The sequence below is a fragment of the Microtus oregoni genome, unplaced genomic scaffold (genome assembly GCF_018167655.1).
Source record: "Microtus oregoni isolate MIOR12 unplaced genomic scaffold, Mior012 000063F_ref0000156, whole genome shotgun sequence".
In the NCBI taxonomy this organism is placed as follows: Eukaryota; Metazoa; Chordata; class Mammalia; order Rodentia; family Cricetidae; genus Microtus; species Microtus oregoni.
This window is the reverse complement of record NW_024543873.1, coordinates 6,153,557-6,161,976: the sequence shown is the minus strand read 5'-3', so window position 1 is coordinate 6,161,976 and position 8,420 is coordinate 6,153,557.

Here is an 8,420-nt window from a genome sequence, read left to right as displayed (position 1 = left end):
TTAGAGATACTGATATAAGCCAGAATTCTAATGATGTGTATATAAATATTATCTGTAGCAAAATAGTTCCTTTAGTGATCTAACTAGGTCCATAGGAATTACCTACAATATAGAGCTATAGATCTAGAATGCCCTTCTTTAGTTAAGAACATTTGGTTATAGATATTAATCATACCTGAAAAATACATTCATGGCCATACCCAGATTAGGCTTAAAAATTGAGGACTATACATATCTGAAGGGACATATGCATTAAATATTTTCCAATTTGAACTTTTTTCTGAAATAAAATGACTTTTGTGTCTTGACTTTTTAAAATCCACTTCTAATACTAGTTTGGCATAAATTTCTTTGAATCATTAGGTATCAAAATCATCTTGTCTACAGATAATAAAAAGTAGTTAAACTTTTCTAATGATTATGTCTGTATGTTTTTTATTCTGTTAGGACCTGCAGTATATATTTGTTAAAGAATGGTAATTGAAGTAATCTTTTACAAAACTAGCCATAGTGAAATGTCATGGTCATTTTCATGATTAAATGTGATGTAGTTGGCTAGATATTTTTGTAATTTGTTTTCTTAAAATGAGTAAGTTCCTTTCCATTTATAGAGATCTAAAAGGTTTCATTATAAAGATGTTTTGAAATTTTCTAAATGACATTTCTAATTCTATTGAGATTCTCATGTGCTTGGTCTCATTTTAACTTTGTACACAATGAACGGATTTTTTGAATGATAAGCCACCTATGAATGCTTATAATGAATATCCTCCCATTGTGATATGTTCTATTTTTATTACTATATTTGAAACAATACTTCACTTATTTTTGCACTTTGTCCACATGAAATAGTGTCCATAATTTTTCTTTTCTAAAAATATTCTTGCCAGATTTGTAATCAAAGTTATGGTGAGTTCTGAAATAAATAAAAGTATCCATATTTTTAAAATTCCATATTTGATTTTGTTATTTTTCTTAACTGTCAATCTTTAGTTTTTCTTTATGATAGTTCTAAGTAATTAAATTTCTTTTTATCTATTTGATCACTCAGGTTTTCTTATATATTCTTTCCTAGTAATAGTGTAAGGTTAAATTTTGTTTTCTTCCTAACTTTTTGGAATGCACAAACTTATGTTATTGGTTTTCAGTCATTTCTCAGTCCTAATATGAGAACTCACAACTATGAATTGTCTCTTAATACCTCATGAAGATACTCACTAGAATTTTTGCCAAATTCATTATATTCATTATTAAAATATTTTTACTTTTATTTGTGATTCCCTCCTTTATTCATTGGTCATTTAATAGAATACTCTATTAATTATTAATTATGGGGAATTGAACACTTAATTTATTTAAAAATTATTAAATTTTTCTTTTTTATTTAATATGTGTATGTCTATGTGTTTGTGTGTGTCTGTGCATCTGTGTGTCTGTGTGTGTCTGTGTGTCCATGTGTCTGGGTGTGTGCTCTGTGTCTCTCTGTGTGTATCTGAGGACAACTGCACTTTCAGGAGATTAGTTCTTTTCTCTTTCCTTCTCCTATGTGAATCTTGAGGACTGAATTCAGGATATCAGGCTTTGCAGTAGGTGCCTTTAGTTCTTAAGCCATCTCACTGATCTGAAATTTAAAATTATCTATCAATTATTTTATTGTTGGATTTTAGGTTACTTCCAAGAGTCAAGACCATATTTAGAATAATTTCAATCTTCAAGTACTTTTTGAGAACTTTCACATTTTCATATGTGTGATTAATTTTATGAAATGACCCTTACTCACTTTATAACAAAGTGCATTCTGTCAGCGCTGTGGGCCAAATTCGTTGCATTGAGATTTTGTTGTGTTGTTTCACTATGTTGGCCAGAATTTAGTTGCCATAATTCTCATTCACTGCCACCACCCCTCTGTCACCCAATTCTTCTAATATTTTAGTGGAAAATTATTTGTCTTTCCAGTAATCAGAAGTACTGTTAGTCCCTGGAATCAAATTCCATATACAGATCATCAGTATAAAATATACGTTCAACTCAGAACACTTACTTGATCCTGGGCCTGTATTTCTTAACTGTCCAATAAGCATCTTCACATCTCTGACACTTCAATTTAAACCAACATCTTTGTATTCCAAACAATTTTATGGCCTTAAAGTCTTCCCATTAGATTGTGCTAAATGATATCAATAATGTTGTTTATTGAGAAAACCTGACAGTTTTGTCACTAGACTTAATTTTTTAAATTTAAAATCATTTTTTTCCTGAGTAGTCCAAGAAAGGGTGTAAGATTCCGCCCAGAACTGGAGTTATTGCCAGTTGTGTGCCTCCATATGGGTGCTTTGGATTATAATCAGGCCCTTTGGAAGAGCACCCTTAACTGGTAAGCCATCTCTCTAGCTCCTAACCCCCAGTCCTAGCATTTATACAGAAAGTTACTAAGTCCTTAGATTCTACCTTTTTGACATCTACTTGACCCATCTTTTTCTTATCCCGATTGATACTACTCCACTCTATGCCATTTGAACCCCTTTGGTAGCTTTTAATTAATTGCCTCTGTCCTCTATGCCAATGAATTGAAATTACATTTGAAAATCATAATCCTGACTCCTCTGCTAAACATCCTTAAAATGCTTCATATTACCTTCAAGATACATTTCAAATATCTGTTTCACAATAATGTGGGGTTTTTTGGGGGGAAATTTTTCTTGCCTTTATCTCACCTTTTGCCCACTTATGTATTTTCTATTTTGTGAGGATGAGTTCAAGTATAATTTTTTGTCAACTCTTAATTTGAATGGAAGGCTTTTCACCATTGTTCCCCAAATGTGTGTAATCTGGCTTTCCAGCACAAAACATCTAACAACTTGTTTTACTTACATTTCACATGTCTGAAACACCTACCGAAGTGTAAATTCTGAAAAATTTAGCATCATGAGCTCTGAAAGCTCCATCTTTTCAGAACTCAGCATTGAAATAACATTATACAGAATATGCATAAATGTTGACTGACTGCATAAATAGCAATTTAAAGGCCATATACTGTGTTATATCTTCACTTATTTGTTAGAAATATTATCAATGTTAATTAGCTTAAACCATTAATATGATCATCTCCTCTAGCTACTTTTAAGATAACCCAGTTTTGTGAATTACTGCTCTCTGTCTGTGAATTTCTTACTGCTATAGGCTATGTCTGGCATTTGTGCTAATCAATTAAGCTGCTATTGGAATAAGTGAGAGGATAAATGATTTAGGCAGAATCATTAATGTCACATCCTTTACATGAACTGTTTCCTTATTTTACAATGTAGCAGAGCAGAAAAACTAAGTAACAGTCACATAGGGTGATCTCTTTAGAAACCCCACAGGCTAAACTTGCCTTCCCACAATCTGTTCCTTTCCCTCATTTTCTTTCATGGGAGCAGAGTCCCATTTATATTCTTACAAAATCAAGCACTGAAGTGTCATCCCATAATCTATTACAAAGTCATATTGATCTTCCTCTATACTATTTCCTAAGCATAGCCATTTCCTTTAATTTTCACCCTACCACCCTTGTTCAAGATAGCATGATTGTACACCAATATTTAAGCCCTTAGAATAGTAAAACTGTAGATTTCATTCCTTTTTAAAATATCTTACCAATAAACTGTGAGCTCCTTGAATAATGCATATTTCTGACGTTCTGTTCACTTAGGAATGTGTTTTCTACCAAATATGATAGAGTACACTAACAGTTAATGTGTTACTTTTACCAAGGTAAATTTTCACTTTTACTGGTGCTTTTCAAAGGTAAATGTTTAAGACAATGCTTCCCAAATGGTAGTCTATAGAATACTGATTATATATTTCAGTCATAATAACCAGGAAAAACAGCAAATTTTATCTTCTTGGATAATTACAACACTCATTTTAATATTAAAGGGTTTAAAGCACAATAAATTTATTATATATACATTAACATCACATAGCCTAATATTTCCACTTATTTGTCCAATGAACTTCTATTTTATGGTCATCTCCATTAAGATCCTAATAAAGAGTTTATTCTGGATGCAATTCTATGACAGTGACACATAAGACCAATTTCAGACTCTCTCATTGTCCGATGCAGTAAAAACATAAAGGGAAAGAAAGGCATAATTCAGACCTGACATAATCTTGGAAGGTTAAAGAAGCCTGTTAAGTCACTTCCAAAACTTGACAGCTTGGTGTGGCTATATTGTCAAAGGAACATGATCTATCTTCTTATCTTTCAAGTGTTTCACCTTAGAGTAACTGAATACCTCGGTTGGCTTTATATAATAGGGTATTTTCCAGAATGCTAGGTGATTCATTTTGTTCTCACAAATGGATATCTTTTAAAAATTGTCTATATCAATATTTTTCATTAATGCTGATTATCTTTCCCTTGATAGAATAAAAGTCTTTTGAGTTCAACTACTTGGCTTTCTTGTAAAAAAAATAGCATTCTTTGAGAAAGGGCATTCCTTATCATGGTAAAAGGATTTGGGTTTTTTAATATTTTGGGTTTCCCTTGCTCTTTCCAAATCTATTCAATATAGCACCTGAAGTTCTAGCTAGAGTAATAAGGCAACAAAAGTAGATCAAGGGGATACAAATTGGAAAGCAAGAAGTCAAGTATCATTATTCACAAAGGGTATGATTATAAACATAAGCAGCCTCAAAAAGTCTACGAGTAAGCTCCTACAGCTGATAAACACCTTTAGTGAAGTTGCTGGGTACAAGATAAACAAAAAAAAAATCAGTAGCCCTCCTATATACAAGTGATACATGGGATAAGAAAGAAATCAGTGAAACAACAACCTTTGCAATAGCCACAAATAATACAAAATATCTTGGGGTAACTCTAACTAGGCAAGTGAAAGACCTGTGAAACAAGAACTTCAAGTCTAGGAAGAAAGAAACTAGAGAAGATATCAGAAGATGGAAAGATTTTCCACGCTCATGGATCAGTAGGATTAACATAGTAAAAATGGCCATCTTTCCAAAAGCAGTCTATAGATTCAATGCAATTAAAATCCTCATTAAAATCCCAACACAATTCTTGGCAGATCTTGAAAGACCAATACTCAAGTTCATGTGGAAAAACAACATCCCAGGATAACTGTAACAAAGTTGTATAATAAAAGAACTTTTGGAGGTATCACCATCCCTGAATTCAAGCTGTACTACAGAGCTATAGTAATAAAAACTGCATGGTTGATATTGGCATAAAAACAGACAGGTAGATCAATGGAATTGAATCAAAGACCCTGACATCAATTCACACACCTATAAACACCTGATTTTGACAAAGAAGCTAAAATAATACAATGGAGAAAAAGCATCTTCAACAAATTGTGCTGGCATAACTACATGTCAGCATTTAGAAGAATGCAAACTCGCCCATAGCTATCGCCCTGCACAAAACTCAAATCCAAGTGTATAAAAAACCTGAACATAAATCCAGGTACATTGAACATGGTAGAAAAGAAATTGGGAAATAACTTTGAATAGATTGGCAGAGGAGATGACTTCCTGAATATAACACCAGTAGCACAGACACTAAGATTGATAATAAATAAATGGACCTTCATGAAAACTGAAAAGCTTTTGTAAGGCAAAGAACAGTGTCAATAGGACAAAATGGCAGTGTACAGAATAGAAAAATATCTTCACCAACCCCATACCTATCAGAGGACTGATCTCCAAAATATATAAAGAACTCAAAAAACAAGACATCAAAATAACAAACAATCCACTTGAAAACAGAGTACAAATCTAAATGGCAAATTCTCAACAGAAGAATCTCAAATGGCTAAAAAACACTTGAAGAAATGTTCAGCATGAGTAGCTATCAGGGAAATGAAAGTCAAAATGATTTCATCTTATACCTGTCAAGATTGCAAAGATCAAAACCACAAATAACAGCTTATGCTAAAAAGGATGTAGAGGAAGGGGAACACTCCTTCAGTGCTGGTGGGAATGCAAACTTGTACAGCCACTTTGGTATCCAATATGGAAGTTTCTCAGAAAATTGAGCTAGGAATCAACCTACCTCAAGATCCAGCAATACTGCTTTTGAGAACCTAAAGGATGCACAATCATACCATAAGAACACTTGCTCAACTATATTCACAGCAGTATTATTCATAATAACCAGAACCTGAAAATAACCTAAATGCCCCTCAACCAAAGAATGGTTAAATTAAATATGGTGCATGGGGTATTACTTAGATGTTAAAACAATGATAGCAGGAAGTTGAAGGCAAATGGATGAAACTAGAAAAAATCATCCTGGGTGAGGTAAACTAGACTCAGAAAGACAAACATAGTATGTATTCACTTATTGATGTAGAGGGTCATCTTTTTGAGTTGATTTCATTGGTTAATAAAGAAACTGCCTTGACCCTTTGATAGGACAGAAAATTAGGTAGGCGGAGTAAAGAGAACAGAATGTTCGGAGGAAGTGAGGCAATTGCTATGCCTCTCCTCTCTGGGACAGATGCAATGGAGCCAGCCGCAAGGTCAGACATGCTGAATCTTTCCAGGTAAGACACCACCTCATGGTGCTACACAGATTATTAGAAATGGGTTAAGCAAGATATGAAAGTTAGCCAAGAAGAGGCTAGATATAATGGGCCAGGCAGTGTTTATATGAATACAGTTTGTGTGTTGTTATTTTGGGGCATAAGCTAGCCAGGCGGCCAGTAGCTGCATGGCAGGAAGCAGCCCACTGCTCCCACTACAACTTATAAGTGTCTATTAACTGTAAAGTAAAAGATAACCAAGTTACAATCCACAGACTCAGAGAAAAAAAAGAGAGCTTGGGGCATGGAACTCCCTGGGAAGGGAAAATAGAAGAGACTCTGTAGGTGAACTGGGAGCAGGTAGGTTTGAGTGGGAGAAGAGCATTGAAAGAGCCAAATGGAAAGGTCTTCATTTCAGGGTCAGGTAGAAACAAGGAAAACTCCCAGGAATCTACATGGATGACCCTAGCTAAGTGTCCTAGCAGAAGAGAACAAGTAACCTGAACTGGCCACCTCCTGTGACCAGCCAAGACTACCAGTGGAAGACTGGGACACCAACCCAGCCACATAACCTTTGGCCTACAGTTTAGCCTGCCTATGGGATGTTCTGGGATTGGTGCCTAGCCCAGTAGTCAGCAGAGAGGCTTCATCCAGCAACTGGTAGAAACAGATGCAGAGACACAGAGTTAAACATTAGACTGAGCTCAGGGAATACTATTGAAGAAAGGAAAGAAAGATTTAAGGAGGCAGAAGGGTCAAGGAAATCACAAGAGAACCCACAGAATCAACTAATCTGGGCTCACAGAGGCGCACAGAAACTGAGCTGATAACCAGAGAGTTTACATGAGACCAGTTTAGGCCCTCTACATATACACTGAAGTTGTGTAGCTTGGTCTGCTTGAGGAACTCCTAACAGTGGAAGCAGGTGCTGTCCTTACCACTTTGTCTGGCTTTTAGGACCTTATTCTTCATACTGGGTTGCCTTGCCCAGCATTAATACAAGGGGAGGTGCTTAGTCCTGCAGCAATTTGATATACCATGCTTTCCTGATGTCCATGGGAGGCCTACACTTTTCTGAACAGAAAAGGAGGAGCAGTGAGTTTGGAGCTATAGAGAGGAGGGAGACTCAGAAGAAAGGAGAGAGGGGAAACTACAGTAGGGATGTAAATGTAAATTAAATAAATTTAATTAAAAATAGAAATGTAAGGTAAAGCTGATTTATTTACTTTTAAATATAGCATTGAATAAAAGAAATAAAAATTAAAAAAAATGTTCCCTTGAAGTCAGAGGTTGGTGGGGGTAGCTGGTGTGGGTGCTGGTTCAGGGTGGCAACTGCACCTCTTTTTTTTTCTTATAAAGGAAAACATTTATTTGGGTGTTTTATCATTTCAGAGATAGAGTCCCTTATTATCATGGCAGTGCACAGGCAGTCATGGCGCTAGAGAAGTAGCTGAGAGCCCTCCCTCTGAAATCACAGACAACTCGAAGTAGTCTATATTATTGGGCATGGCTTGAACCTGCATGAGACCTCAAAGCCCGACCCACAGTGAGACACTTCCTTCAACAAGGCCATACCAATTGCAGCAAAGCCACACCTCCTAATAATAGTTGGTACTCCCTATGAGCTTATGGGGGCCAGTTCTTCAAATTACCACATTTCACTTCCTGGCCCCCATAAACTTACAAAAATATCATAAGGCAAAATGCAGTCCGTCCAACTTCAAAAGTCCCCATAGTCTATCACAGTCTGAGCAATGTTTTAAGGTCCAAAGTTCAAAGTCTCTCCAGCGGTTCATGTAATTTCTTAACTGTAATCCCCTATAAAAACAAAATCAAAAAACAGATCACATACTTCCAACATATAATGGCACGGGATATGCATTCTTATTACAA